The sequence below is a fragment of the Musca vetustissima genome, unplaced genomic scaffold (genome assembly GCF_032173495.1).
Source record: "Musca vetustissima isolate MV318-11 ecotype Yass unplaced genomic scaffold, APGP_CSIRO_Mvet_v1 utg7861, whole genome shotgun sequence".
Classification (NCBI taxonomy): domain Eukaryota; kingdom Metazoa; phylum Arthropoda; class Insecta; order Diptera; family Muscidae; genus Musca; species Musca vetustissima.
This window is the reverse complement of record NW_026878864.1, coordinates 1-16,026: the sequence shown is the minus strand read 5'-3', so window position 1 is coordinate 16,026 and position 16,026 is coordinate 1.

Here is a 16,026-nt window from a genome sequence, read left to right as displayed (position 1 = left end):
GTGAATCATATGACATTTGACAACGGAGCTAGGACACAAACAAATAGGTTGTTGCATAAATTTTGAATTTATTCCTTAAAAATTTAAATTCACAATTCTCGCTTCTAGTTCGTCTTCGGACGGCTTACAAGAAAGACGCATTTAAAGAGTTAATCAAGCTTACGGGCTTAAAAAATTACAAAATGGCGCTGTGTTAAGTGTTCGCTTAACTTGCCACGTGTTTTATCGAACTAAACGAAAAATATAAGAAAATCTCGTTCATACGGTATGGAAATGGACTAGCTGGAGGGAAACTTGGATTTAGTAGTATGAATTTCCAAAACTTCCTACATACCCCGATCCTAAACCCCACAGTGATGCTAAATCCATGTTTTTGGATTCAAAGTCTATCAATTGACTCATCATTCAAATTGTACCAAGTTTAGTACACAGTAGTACCAATTTCCAAAACTTCCTATATACCTCCATCCTACCACCTACACTGATCCTAAATCCAAGTTTCAGCATTCCAACTCTATCGGTTCACCCACAATTTAAATTGTACCACATTTAGTACACAGTAATACGAATTTGTAAAACCTCCTTCTTACCATAAATCTACACCCCCATAGTGATCCTAAATCCAAGTTTCAGGATTCCAACTCTATCGGTTCACTCACAATTCAAATTGTACCAAATTTAGTACACAGTAGTACGAATTTCCAAAACTTCCTACATTCCCAATTCTACACACCCGCAGGATTCCAACTCTATTGGTTCACCCACAATTCAAGCTGTACTAAATTTAGTACATAGTAGTACCAATTTCCAAACCTTCCTACACCTCCACAGTTATCATAAATCAAAATTTCAGGATTCCAACTCTATCGTTTCACCCACAATTTAAATTGTACCAAATTTAGTACACTTAGTACAAAATTCTAAAACTTTTTACATACCCCAACCCTACACCCCCATAGTGATCCCAAATCCAAGTTTCAGGATTCCAACTCTATTGGTTGACTCACAATTCAAATTGTACCAAATTTAGTGCACATTAGTAATAATTTCTAAAACTTCCTACATATCTCAATCTTGCACCTCAACAGTGATCTTGACAACAAATTTCATGATTCTATTGGTTCACCTAAAATTCAAATTGTACAAAATTAAGTACAATTTAGTACCCATAACTATTATTTTCTTAAACTGAATCCTGACCCCAATCCCACACCCCTACAGTGATCCTATCTTCAAATTTCATTGTTCCCGCACTATCGGTTCATCCAAATTCAAACTGTACCGATTTAGTACGATAGTACGATTTAGTACTTTTCGTACACACAATTAAAAAAATACCAAAACTACATTTATATCCCAATCCTACACTCCGACGGTAATTTAAATTTCAAATTCCAGCTCGATTTGTATCTCAAAATTAAATTTGTACCAAATATAGTACCATATAGTACTTTTCGTACACATGAGTACACGCTTTCAAAACCATCTCCTTAAATAGACTCTACATCTCAACACTAATTCGCATTCCACATTTCAAGTTTTTAGCTCCATTTATTCACATGCTACGAATTTGTACCAAATTCGGTACATTTTAGTACTTTTCGGATAGCTATAGTTCGAATTTCCAAAAACCCTTTGCTACACCTATCCTACAGCGACCACCAATCTAAATTTCAGAGTTCTAGCTCTACCGGTTCGCCAAATACAAATGGTATCACATTTAGTACAGTTTTAGTACTTTTCGTATCGTTCTAGTACGAATTTCCAAAATTTCCTTATCTTTGGACCAAGAGTGATCCTCACCCAAAATTTCATGATTCTAGCTTCATCCGTTTCGTCTGGGTGTTGATGAATCGTTAAATCAGTCAGTCAGTCTATCACTTTAGTCTTTTATTAGTATAAGAGGTACCGTTATATGGGAGGTACCGTTATATGGGACTACCAGAAAAAGTGGACTTATATTTATAATTTTTTGTGGAGACATTTAGTACCCATAAGAACCCAATAGTATATGTTTTATGTTCATCATAAGCCAAATAAGTTACTTTTGGTAATTGCTTTACACTAATGACGTCATTGACCTGTATTTATGACTCATCCTTCGCTTTTCCTCTTGTTTTGTTGTGTGATCGTATTGTGTTCTATCTCTGTCCCTCTTATTGTTTTGTGACATTCGTCCGTTCCATATTTTCTTTTGTCTTCCCCAATGTGGTCCATTTACATGGCCTTGATGACCCTGAAAGTTTATTGGCCCCTGAAATCAATAGCGTGTGTGTCCCATATTTGTTCTTCCCCCCTTTGTTCCGCATATTTCCCGTAAGCTTATGTGTGTTTTGGGGGTACCGTTAAACTGTTGACCGACATATTCCAAACGAAATATCCTAGAACTAGAGGCAATTTATGTGCAAAATTTTAGATTTCCATCATAAATATGGCAAGTTCTATCGTGATTTCAACAGATTTCTTATTAAGAATATAATACTTTATGGCTTGCAAACGAAAATACAATGGTTTTATACGATCTACTCTATGGTTGAGGGTATAAATCCAAGCTATAAGTTCACAAGATTTCGGAAAGTCATTTTGTAAAGAAATTGTTTTAAAATAATTTTAACGGTTCGTGTTTATTATTACACTAATGATCTTTCACATTTTTTTAATCAACGTTTTTAGTTTATTTATGGTTCTTATCAGTCATAATTCGATAAATTCTTCTATCGACGAATTTTGTATTAGTTGTTTTATACCCGCCAAAACCAAATGCCTAAGAGTAAATCACTTAAAATGTTCTACGAGTTAGCAATCTATAATATAATCGCTTTTGTAGTCGTACAACATCACACACTGACGACATGATAAATTTGCCAAAATAAATGTGTGCTAGCAACAAAGGCAACGGAAACAGAAAATAACGGAAACAGAAAACACATGGGTATATGCAAAACATGTCTGCACTAATGATGTAAATTCAATTCTCTGCAATACATGTTCGCCGACACCGTCGACACACACACCCATACTCACTCACTCTCACCTGTTCCTACACCATCATCATTCTACCAATAACACTACACGGTAACGGATGTGAACCCAATGATAAATTTGTCATCTGCAACCTCTTAATTCTCATGGGAGAACGTGTGTGTGTGTGTGAGAGAGAGAGGGTGGAAGGAAAAAAAATGACCCGGGAACTTTGACACACTGGTTGGCATTTGGTTTGTTCGATTGTTGATCTTTACATGGTGATGCTGCTGTTGTGTTGTTGTCGCCATTGTTAAATGTCATTGCTAACAAATTTGTGGTAAATGTTCATGTTTTGTCGCGGTGTCGCATTCGTTTGTTCGGCGTTCGCTCGTTCATTTGTTTTCCAGCCACATTGTGTGAGCTATTCTTCATTTTATGTTCGATGTTTTTGCATTTGAATGCCAGCTGTGTTCTGTTGTGTTCTGAGTTTTAGGGCTTTGTAATACAATGAAAATTTTGCGAATGTTGTGCGGGGGGTTGGGTGTTCGTGTTCCACCTATTTTGATTTGATAAATTATAACACACATGTAAATATGTAAACTACGTATACATTATTCAAGGCATGGATTTTTTAAAGAATATATTTTCAAGGAATGCAAAAGGCGTGGATTTATTAAAGAATGTTTTTTTCTAGGACCAACAGGCGTGGATTTTTTGAAAGAATATTTTTTCAAAGACCACAAGAGGCGTAGATTTTTTAAATACTTTTTTCAAGGACCACAAGAGGCGTGGATTTTGTAAAGACTATTTTTTTCAAGGGCCACAAAAGGCGTGGATTTTGTAAAGAATATTTTCTCAAGGAATACAAAAGGAGTGGATTTTTAAATATATTTTTTCAAGGAATACAAAAGGCGTGGATTTTTTAAAGAATATTTTTTCAAGAGCCACAAAAGGCGTGGATTTTTTAAAGAATATTTTTTCAAGCGTTACAAAAGGCGTGGATTTTTTAAAGAATATTTTTTCAAAGAATACAAAAGGCGTGGATTTTTTAAAAGAATATTTTTTCAAGGAATACAAAAGGCGTGGATTTTTTAAAGAATATTTTTTCAAGGAATACAAAAGGCGTGGATTTTTTAAAGAATATTTTTTCAAGGAATACAAAAGGCGTGGATTTTATAAAGAATATTTTTTCAAGGAATACAAAAGACGTGGATTTTTTTAAAGAATATTTTTTCAAGGAATACAAAAGGCGTGGATTTTTTAAAGATTTTTTTTAAGATCTATTAAATTTATTATTATTGCTTTTTATACCCTTCACCACACTGTGGTACTGGGTATTATGTCTTTGTGCATATATTTGTAACAGGCAAAAGTAAACGAGATAGACCCATAGTTCCTTTTAAGAATATGCATAGAATTACTTCGATTTATGCATGTCCGTCCGACGGTCTATTGGTGTTAAATTGTAAACAAAGTACAGGTCGCATTTATAATCCGATTTGGATGAAATTTGGCCCAGCTCATTTGTTTGGCCCAAGGACGAACCCTATTGAAATTGGGAAAAATTGGTTCTGATTTAGATATAGCTCCCACATATATATATATTCGTCCGATTTAATGCAAATGGTGCACCAATGTCCCAATATATCTTTCGATTTGCACGAAATTTGGCATAACGTACTGAATTGAGCCTAGAGTGATATCTGCCAAGTTTCGTGAAAATCGGTCCAGATTTAGATATAGCTTCCGATTTCATGTAAATGGTGCACCAAAGTCCCTATATATCTTTTGATTTGCACGAAATTTGACATAACGTACTGAATTGAGCCTAGAATGATGTCTGCCAAGTTTCGTGAAAATCTGACCAGATTTAGATATAGCTCTCACATATAATTTCGTCCGATTTCATGTAAATGGTGCACCAAAGTCCCTATATATCTTTAGATTTGCACGAAATTCGACACAACGTACTGAATTGAGCCTAGAATGATGTCTGCCAAGTTTCGTGAAAATCGGTCCAGATTTAGATATAGCTCCAATATATATTTTCGTCCGATTTATTGTAAATGGTGCACAAAAGTCCCTATATATTTTTCGATTTGCACAAAATTTGGCATAACGTACTGAATTGAGCCTAGAGTGATATCGGTCCAGATTTAGATATAGCTCCCATAAATATTTTCGTGCGATTTATTGTAAATGGTATACAAAAAACCCTTAATGTCTTTCGATTTGCACGAAAATTGGCACAGCGTAATGAATTAGGTCTAGAATGATGTGTGTTAAGTTTCCTGAAAATTGGTTTAGATTTAGATATAGCTCCCATATATATTTTCGTCCGATTTATTGTAAATGGTGCACCAAAGTCCCTATATATCTTTCGTTTTGCACGAAATTTGGCACAGCGTAATGAATTATGTCTAGAATGATGTGTGTTAAGTTTCCTGAAAATCGGTTCAGATTTAGACATAGCTCCTATATATATGTTCTTCCGATTTTATGTAAATTGTACACTAAAGACCCCAAGATTGACCGATTGCCACACAATATTGTATAATGAACTGTAATTAATCTCTGGCAAGTCTCGTTGAAATCGGTTCAGATTTAGATATAGCTTCTATATCTGACCAAATGAAACATCTAGTATAGGTTGCAGAATGACACGTTTGTGGATCCAATTTCATTTTACTGGTCCTTGTGCACTAAAGACCCCAAGATTGACCGATTGCCACACAATATTGTATAATGAACTGTAATTAATCTCTGGCAAGTCTCGTTGAAATCGGTTCAGATTTAGATATAGCTTCTATATCTGACCAAATGAAACATCTAGTATAGGTTGCAGAATGACATGTTTGTGGATCCAATTTCATTTTACTGGTCCTTAAAAAATGCGACGTCTGTTAGGATTCATCTGTTTAATATACCCAAAGTGGTGAAGGGTATCATATTGTTCGCCCCGTCCGTCTTTACTACTTTCCTTACTGGTTTACATTCTTAAAGTGCTTAACATCCACCCTACCGCAGGCTAACAACAACAACAATAAGAATCGCAAAATTTGTAAATATGTAAATATTTGTGTATAATTTGTATAAGTTGCCATCACTGCTGATGGCGAACAAACGCACCCGACAGACAAACTTTTTTAAGTCACCTTTCATTTGTTTGGGTTTCGACATGAATTTGTTGTAACAGTTCTGTTACTGTTGTTTTTGTTGCTGTTGTTTTCGCCTCCAGGCTATTGCTTAGAGTTCAAAATACTTTGTAGTACCAGCGGCGATGACGATGATGCCTTACTGGCTTTGCTACATTTTTGTTTCGGCTTCTTCTTCATTTATTCTACAACTGATGAATATGTTGCACTGCACCATTGTATGTATGTGTGTGTGTCTGTGTACATGTTTGTAGGGAGAATTGTTGTAAACTATGTTAATGTATTCATATGTTAAGGGGGTGCTCACTTGATGTTTTATATACTGCCATTAAATGTGTGTGTTTGGTTGAGTGAGCGTATGCGTGTGTGTGTATGTGTGTAAGCGAGGCATACCAACATTCTAAACTATGTCGTTTTTTTCTAGCTGGCACATGTATACACTTGACTGACTGGCTGGCTGGTTGGTTGGATGAGTGTGTGTGTTCTCATTGTCGTCGGTATACTTACAACAATAACAACAACAATATATACCTGTGGATTCATTTTGTTTACATTTCCATTTTTTAGTAGTTCTTTGGGGCAAATCTTCGGCATTAACCATCCAGCAGCAGTAGAGGCCGAGTAACTAAAATCTGAATGGAATACCTGACGAAATACAGAATGTTGCTGTTGTTGTTGTCATCCTGGCAGTTTATTGACATCGAAATGCATTTTTATGTCAAACTTTTATTTTTATTTTCGTTTCATAAATGTTTTAATATTGACATTTTTTAGTGTTGTCGTTGTCGTTGTTGTTGTTGCTGTTGCTGTTGTTCATTGTAGGTTATTCCCTTTAATCTTGACAAGGATTGTGAAGTGAAGCAGAAAGTTATGAAGATTACTGGAGATTAGTGGAAACAAAATGTGAATGTGGTTCTACTATAAAGAGATTGTAATAGGCAGGAAACTTCAGAGCGAAATTTAGAAAAATGTAGAAAAGTCTTTAAAGACATTTTTTCAGAGTATTTTTTTAAGGAACTGCTGATGAATAAGCGTGGACTTTAAAGGATATTTTTAAAAGGGCCTTCCGATTTAAAAACCAATAAGGAAAGTAGTAAAGTCGGACGGGACCTTCACCACTATGGGCATACATTAAACAGGACTATTATCATGAAATTGTATGAAATAAAATATGTGATATTTATCTAAATGTGAAACGACCTAGATCTATCCATAAACATGCCATTCGTTTGTTACAATGTATGTAAATCGACTTCAAAGAAATATCAATATTTCTGTACTTCTGGAAAACGCAACTACATTATTCTATGCTCAATTTTGTACGTTGTGCAAAATTTGATGTTAATCTGACTAACATGAGGAGTTTTATGCACAATTTACTTAAAATCGGACGAATATATATATGGAAGCTATATCCAAATATGAATCGATTTCAACGAAACTTAATGAGGTTATACTAATTTCAGTACGTTTTGTTCCTATCAGCCATATATTGCTTCCTTGGTACGTTATTTCGAATTTCGTGCAAATCGAAAGATATATAGGGACTTTGGTGCACCATTTACATGAAATCGGACGAAACTATATATGAGAGCTATATCTAAATCTCGACCGATTTTCACGAAACTTTGCAGACATCATTCTAGGCTCAATTCAGTACGTTATGTCGAATTTCGTACAAATCTAAATATTTATAGGGAGTTTGGTGCACCATTTATATGAAATCGGACGAAACTATATATGCGAGCTATATCTAAATCTGGACCGACTTTCACGAAACTTGGCAGACATCACTCTAGGCTCAATTTAGTACTTTATGTCAAATTTCGTGCAAATCGAAAGATATATAGGGACTTTGGTGCACCATTTACATTAAATCGGACGAAAAAATATATGGGAGCTATATTTAAATCTGAACCATTTTTTCCCAATTTCTATAGGGTTCGTCCTTGGGCCAAACAAATAAGCTGTGTCAAATTTCATCCAGATCGGATTATAAATGCGACCTGTACTTTGTTTACAATTTAACACAAACAGACGGACGGACAGATTGACATGCATAAATCGACTCAGGAAGTGATTCTGTGCATATTCTCAAAGGAACTATGGGTCTATCTCGTTTCTTTTTGCCTGTTACAAACATATGTACAAAGACATAATACCCTGTACCACAGTGTGGTGAAAGGTATAAAAATAATTTTTCTATCACCTGCTGAGCTATAAGCGTGAAAATTTTAAAGAATATTTGTTCATAAATTTACAGAGCTTCAAGCGTGGACTGTTTATGAATATTTGTTCATGAATTTGCAGAGCTTCAAGCACGGACTGTTTATGAATATTTGTCCAATGATCCCATCTTGGTCCTTGAAAAAAAGTTCTAAAAAATCCTCACCTTTTTGTCCTTGAAAAAATATTCTTTAAAAAATCCACGCCTGTTGGTCTTTGAAAAAAATGTTCTTTAAAAAATCCACGCCTGTTGATCTTTAAAAAAAATATTCTTTAAAAAATCCACGCCTGTTGGTCTTTGAAAAAAATATTCTTTAAAAAATCCACGCCTGTTGATCTTTGAAAAAAATATTCCTTAAAAAATCCACGCCTTTTTGTCCTTGAAACAAAATATTCTTTAACAAATCCACGCCTTTTGGTCTTTGAAAAAAATATTCTTAAAAAATCCACGCCTGTTGATCTTTGAAAAAAAATATTCTTTAAAAAATCAACGCCTGTTGGTCTTTAAAAAAAATATTCTTTAAAAATCCACGCCTGTTGATCTTTGAAAAAAAAATATTCTTTAAAAAATCAACGCCTGTTGGTCTTTAAAAAAAATATTCTTTAAAAAATCCACGCCTTTTTGTCCTTGAAACAAAATATTCTTTAACAAATCCACGCCTTTTGGTCTTTGAAAAAAAAAATATTCTTTAAAAAATCCACGCCTGTTGATCTTTGAAAAAAATATTCTTTAAAAAATCAACGCCTGTTGATCTTTGAAAAAAAATTTTTTTTCTTTAAAAAATCCACGCCTGTTGATCTTTGAAAAAAATATTCTTTGAAAAAAAAAATTTCTTTAAAAAATCCACGCCTGTTGATCTTTGAAAAAAATATTCTTTAAAAAATCCACGCCTGTTGATCTTTGAAAAAAAAATATTCTTTAAAACATCCACGCCTGTTGATCTTTGAAAAAAAATTCTTTAAAAAATCCATGCCTGTTGATCTTTGAAAAAAATATTCTTTAAAAAATCCACGCCTGTTGGTCTTTGAAAAAAATATTTTTTAAAAAATCAACTCTCATTTATCCTTGAAAAATATTCTTTAAAAATCCAATCTCATGGATCCTTGCAAAAAATATTCCTTAAAAATCCACTCTTATGGATCCTTGATCCAGTGAGCGGAGCAGTATAGTCGGACGGGGCCGACCATATGATACCCTACAAAACTTCCACGAAAATCTAACTTTCTATGGTTCTATATTCAGAGCTTTGGCAATATTTCGCGATCTAATTCTAATATTCAGTAGACGGGGACTGTACTTGTCCAGATTCTCTTTACCGTGGGTTATCTTGTGATGTTGGGCTTTCAATTGTAGCCTATATGTCGAATCGAATAAAACACAAAAAAAGTTTTCGGTCCACTTCATCCCAAAATTATTATTTGATCATAACCGAAAATTATAGGCGTTGTCCTGGACCATAACTGGAATCTAATGGAAAATTTCAAAACGATCAGCTCTATATTTCCGCCCTCTAGTGTGGTAAGCACCTGTAAATATTTACGTGTAACTCCCACACATACGACCATATAATTAGTATAAATTTAAAGGTCAACCACTCCTCCTCAACATACGGTCAACTCATCGAGTCTAGGTTCTTCAAGGGCAAATATATACGCCATAGAATACAAATTTTGTAATTTTTCACACAAAAGTCAGGGTCCATTTGACCCGCTAAATATTGACCAATATTGACCAAATATTGAAAAAAGGCATGCTTATTTTTTGGCCCGATCCCCTTCTCCATGTAAAATTTCGCGATGTTCGGGCCATGATTTTGGCCTCTGGAGCGACCGGAAAAACAGAGAAAAAATAAGTATTTGGTCCATTTCATCCCCTAAATATTAACCGATCTTTACCAAAAGCAATAGGGGTCTTCATTGGCCAGAACCCATCCTACATGCAAAATTTCGTGAAGATTGGTCCATTACTGTGGCCTGTATCGTGTTTACAAATTATAATGGACAGACGGACGGACGGACACACATGTCTAGATCGACTCAGCTAGTCGAGATATGACGATCGGTATACTTAAAGGTGGGTCTAGGACCAATATTTCGCGCGTTACAAACTCTTGGGGCTGCACAAAGGTATTATACCCTGACAACCTAGTTGTGTAGGGTATAAAAATCCACGCTTATGGATCCTTGAAAATATTCTTTAAAAATCCACGTCTATGTACCTTGATAAATACTTTTTAAAAGCTCTACGCTCAGGGAGGCTTGAAACAGGTTTCTTTAAAAATTCCACACTTATGGATCCTTGAAAAAATATCCTTTATAAAATCTGTTCTATATATCCATTTAAAATGTTATGTAAACCTTTGGGGTCTTGGAATTTTTCAAACAAAATTTGTAATTGTTCAGAGGTTAGTATACGTCCTGTCAACACGTATACAGTACACTGGCCTCACGAAGTAATCTCTATTTAATCGTAGTCCGCTTATAGGTTTATTAAAAAAATATTTATTATTATAAACGAAATCATTTCCCTATTTACAATGTCCCTAATAATATAAATCCATACATATCAGCAAATTCGTTCAAATTATAATTTGATTTGTTTCCAAACAATTGATGCCAGCTAAAATTCGATAACAATTCACATCATTTCATTCAAATAAAATAGCAATATTTTCAAGTCCACTCACACTCGTCTAAATCCAATTTTCTGGGCATTGGTTTAACACGAACGTTGCCCTAGAATTTTTAAAATGTTTGCAACGTCACAGGGGATATACAAACACAAGACTCACACACACACGAACATACAGACAGAGACGACATACAGCTGCCGACCATAGCTATTTACGAAATAAATAGCTTAAAGCTGAAAAATACAACAACACAAAAATATAAAACCTGAAATCAGTTTATGCACCCAAACGAATCTGTTTATGTATGTGTGTGTGTTAGTCTGTGTGCTGGTGAGGTCACGCAGTGACGTTATAAATTGGGGTTAAACGAAACTCCACGTATAGTATAGAAGAAGTTGTTGTTGTTGTATTGGGCTTCGTCACTTTTTATTCGGCTTATCGGAAATGTAGAAAGGTCGTTGGTGCATATAGGGGGGATATAGACCAAGTCCATAGTAGCTTTAGTCTGAATATTTTATAGATATTTAACGGAGCATGTTGGAATAGCCTTAAGATAAGTTTGAAACTTACAGAGGGCCTCTACTTTCGTTTTTAGAATATTTACGAATTTCCGTCAGTCTAGATAAATTAACTTAAGTCCCTTCAACTATATTTTTAGAATTTTTTTACTTTGTTTATGTTTTCCAAATGGACTTGGTCCACTTCCTCACTGGCCCAATCAAAGCCCCTCAATGTTAATGAAATGAACTTAAATGGAAAACATCAACAACAACAACATAACATCTTCCATCATGAATATAAAAATGTCATTCCATTCATTGTGGCCTGTGGTGGTTTTTGGGAGGGAAACTGTGACTGTTAAATAAAAGCCTCAATAGTTGTTGTTGTTGCTGTTTTGTTTTGTCGATGGTCTTTATGCAAGAGTAAAATATTATTAAAGGAAACGACAATGACGACGAAGATGCTTCGTTAAATAAAACACATTATATTTCGTACGTATGCTATGCGAAATGGACTAAAAGTTCTCTTTGTGTGTGTGTGTGTTTTTTTTATTCGAGCCGAAGTGACAATACTTACTCACACTGTTATTTACGCAAGCACTCACACACACACAGATGAACCTATTTACAATGGCAGTAAAGCACGTGTTCGGCACAAAAGAATGTTGGTCGGTCTGTCAGACGGTTCGAACACTCTTTCATCTATAATATAGAAATTGAGGCAATATTCGGTCTAGCATCATTTAGTGCATACTCAAATAAATGCGCACACATACCGGCATAGTTACAAATACAATACTCACATACAACCATATACATATTGAAGAAAAGTATTGCTAACTTTAGCATGGAATAAAATCGTTTGTATTAATTTATAATTCAAAGGTAATTGCCACTTAGGGATCAGAAGGAAATTATTTGGTTGGGCCGGTGGTTCGTATACGTGTTGGCAGCACGTATACAGCCCCGGGGACAATTTTAATTTTTTCATAGGCGTGCATTTTTTAACTAATTTTATTTTATCACCAGAATCACCTGAATTAATGGCGTGGGGTTTTTAAAGAAAATTTTTTTTAGAGCGAAGATTTTTTAAAAATAATTTTTTTCAAGGCGTGGATTATTTAAAGAATTTTTTTCAAGGCGTGGATTATTTAAAGAATTTTTTTTCAAGGCGTTGATTATTTAAATAATTTTTTTCAAGGCGTGGATTATTTAAATAATTTTTTTCAAGGCGTGGATTATTTAAAATTTTTTTTCAAGGCGTGGATTATTTAAATAATTTTTTTTTAAGGCGTGGATTATTTAAATAATTTTTTTTTAAGGCGTGGATTATTTAAAGAATTTTTTCAAGGCGTGGATTTTTTAAAGATTTTTTTTCAAGGCGTGGATTTTTTAAAAATTTTTTTTTCAAGGCGTGGATTTTTTAAAGATTTTTTTTCAAGGCGTAGATAATTTAATTTTTTTTTCAAGGCGTAGATAATTTAATTTTTTTCAAGGCGTGGATTTTTTAAAGATTTTTTTTCAAGGCGTAGATAATTTAAATTTTTTTTCAAGGCGTGGATTTTTAAAGATTTTTTTCAAGGCGTGGATTATTTAAAGAAATTTTTTCAAGGCGTGGATTATTTAAAGAATTTTTTCAAGGGGTGGATTATTTAAAGAATTTTTTTCAAGTCGTGGATTATTTAAAGAATTTTTTTTCAAGGCGTGGATTATTTAAAGAATTTTTTTTTTTCAAGGCGTGGATTATTTAAAGAATATTTTTCAAGGCGTGGATTATTTAAAGAATATTTTTCAAGGCGTGGATTATTTAAAGAATATTTTTCAAGGCGTGGATTATTTAAAGAATATTTTTCAAGGCGTGGATTATTTAAAGAATATTTTTCAATGCGTGGATTATTTAAAGAATTTTTTTCAAGGCGTGGATTTCTTAAAGAATTTTTTTAAGGCGTGGATTATTTAAAGAATTTTTTTTTCAAGGCGTGGATTATTTAAAGATTTTTTTTCAAGGCGTGGATTATTTAAAGAATTTTTTTTCAAGGCGTGGATTATTTAAAGAATTTTTTTCAAGGCGTGTATTATTTAAGGAATTTTTTTTCAAGGCGTGGATTATTTAAAGAATTTTTTTTCAAGGCGTGGATTATTTAAAGAATTTTTTTTCAAGGCGTGGATTATTTAAAGAATTTTTTTCAAGGCGTGTATTATTTAAGGAATTTTTTTTCAAGGCGTGGATTATTTAAAGAATTTTTTTTCAAGGCGTGGATTATTTAAAGAATTTTTTTTTAAGGCTTGGATTTATTAAAGAATATTTTTTTCAAGGATCACCAGATTTACGGGCGTGGGTATTTTTACAGAATATTTTTTAAGAATCACTAGATTTATAGGTGTGGATTTATTAAAGAATATTTTTTTCTAGTCCCAAATAGTCAAGTATTTTTAAAGTAATATTTTTGTAAGCCCAAATAGTCGTGGATTTTAATTTTTTTTTTACTTTTTTTAGGGAATATTTTTTCTATGCCTAAATAGGCGTGGATTTTTATGAAGAATATTTTTCTAAGCACAAATAGGCGTGGATTTATATTTTTTACTTTTTTAAGGAATATTTTTTCTAAGCCCAAATAGGCGTGGATTTTTATAAAGAATATTATCTGAGGTAATTTTATACCCTATTATGTCTTTGTGCATATGTTTGTAACAGGCAAAAGGAAACGAGATAGACACTTGGTTCCTTTTGAGAATATGCATAGAATCACTTTCTGAGTCGACGCATGTCCGCCCGTCTGTCTGTCCGTCCATGTATTTTTGTGAACAAAATACAGGTCGCATTTACGATTCGATTTGGATGAAATTTTGCACAGCTCATTCATTTGGCCCAAGGACGAACCCTATTGGGAAAAATCGGTTCAGATTTAGATATAGCTCCCATATATATTTCGTCCGATTTAAGGTAAATGGTGCACCAAAGTCCCTATATTCCTTTCGATTTGCACGAAATTTGGCACAGCGTAATGAATTAGGTATAGAATGATGTGTGTTAAGTTTCCTGAAAATCGGTCCAGATTTAGATATAGCTCCCATATACATTTTCGTCCGATTTTATGTAAATGGTGTAGCAAAGTCCCTATATATCTTTCGATTTACACGAAATTTGGCACAGCGTACTGAATTAGGCCTAGAATGATATGTGTTAAGTTTCCTGGAAATCGGTCCAGATTTAGATATAGCTCCCATATATATTTTCGTCCGATTTTATGTAAATGGTGTAGCAAAGTCCCTATATATCTTTCGATTTACACGAAATTTGTCACAGCGTACTGAATTAGGCCTAGAATGATGTGTGTTAAGTTTCCTAAAAATCGGTCCAGATTTTGATATAGCTCCCATATAAGTTTTCGTACGATTTAATGTAAATGGTATACCAAAGTCCCTGTATATCTTTCGATTTGCACGAAATTTGGCATAGAGTACTGAATTAGTTCCAGAACGATGTGTGTCAAGTTTCGAGAAAATCTGTTCAGATTTAGATATAGCTCCCATATATAGTTTCGTCCGATTTAAGGTAAATGGTGTCCCTATATATTTTCCGCTTTGCACGAAATTTGGCATAGAGTACTGAATTGTGGATAGAATGATGTGTGCAAAGTTTCGTGAAAATCGGTTCAGATTGAGATATAGCTCCCATATATATTTTCTTCCGATTTAAGTTTAATGGGGCATCAAAGTCCCTATATATCTTTCGTTTTGCACGAATGATGTGTGCCAAGTTTCGAGAAAATCGGGTCTGATTTATATATAGCTCCGATATATATTTTCGTCCGATTTAATGTAAATGGGGCAATAAAGTTATAAATATAATATAAATTAATCTCTGACAAGTTTCGTTGAAATCGGTGCAGATTTAGATATAGTTCCCATATATATTTTCGTTCGATTTTAGGTAAGTGATGTACCGAGTGACACGAAATTTTGCACAACGTATTAAATTGATACTAGAATGGCGTTTTACTTGAAAATGGTGCAAAGCATATATAGCTCCATATATATTTCAAACGGGTGTCTGATTGAGATTAAATTTTGAAGAGTACGCAAACCACTCTAAACTTGCCCGAATGAAATGAAATTTACCATAGGTTCTAGAAAGGCAGACAGATTACATATTCAAGTTCGTTCAATTTCATGTTAATGGAGAAGGAGGAGTCTGTTAGGAGACATACTGCTTTCCTTTCTGGTTTTTTGTTAAATAATATATTGTAAAAATTGATTTTTGTGTGATTAAAAAAAATACATATATTTAAAGAATATTTTTTTCGTGAATTTGTTTTGAAGAATGTAGTTTTTGAAGCAACATCTACTGTAGATAGAAATCCTTAAAGTCTCCGAGAGAAAACCCTCTACAACGACAACTCTGAATATGTAGTAAAGTGCCAACAACAAAAAAGCCAGGCAACACTATTCATAGCCATTGTTGTTGTTGTTGCTGCTGTCGTTGATTTTCAATGCTCTCAATAATACAACAAGATGTTTATTGGAGAGTCGTCTACAATAAGTGCA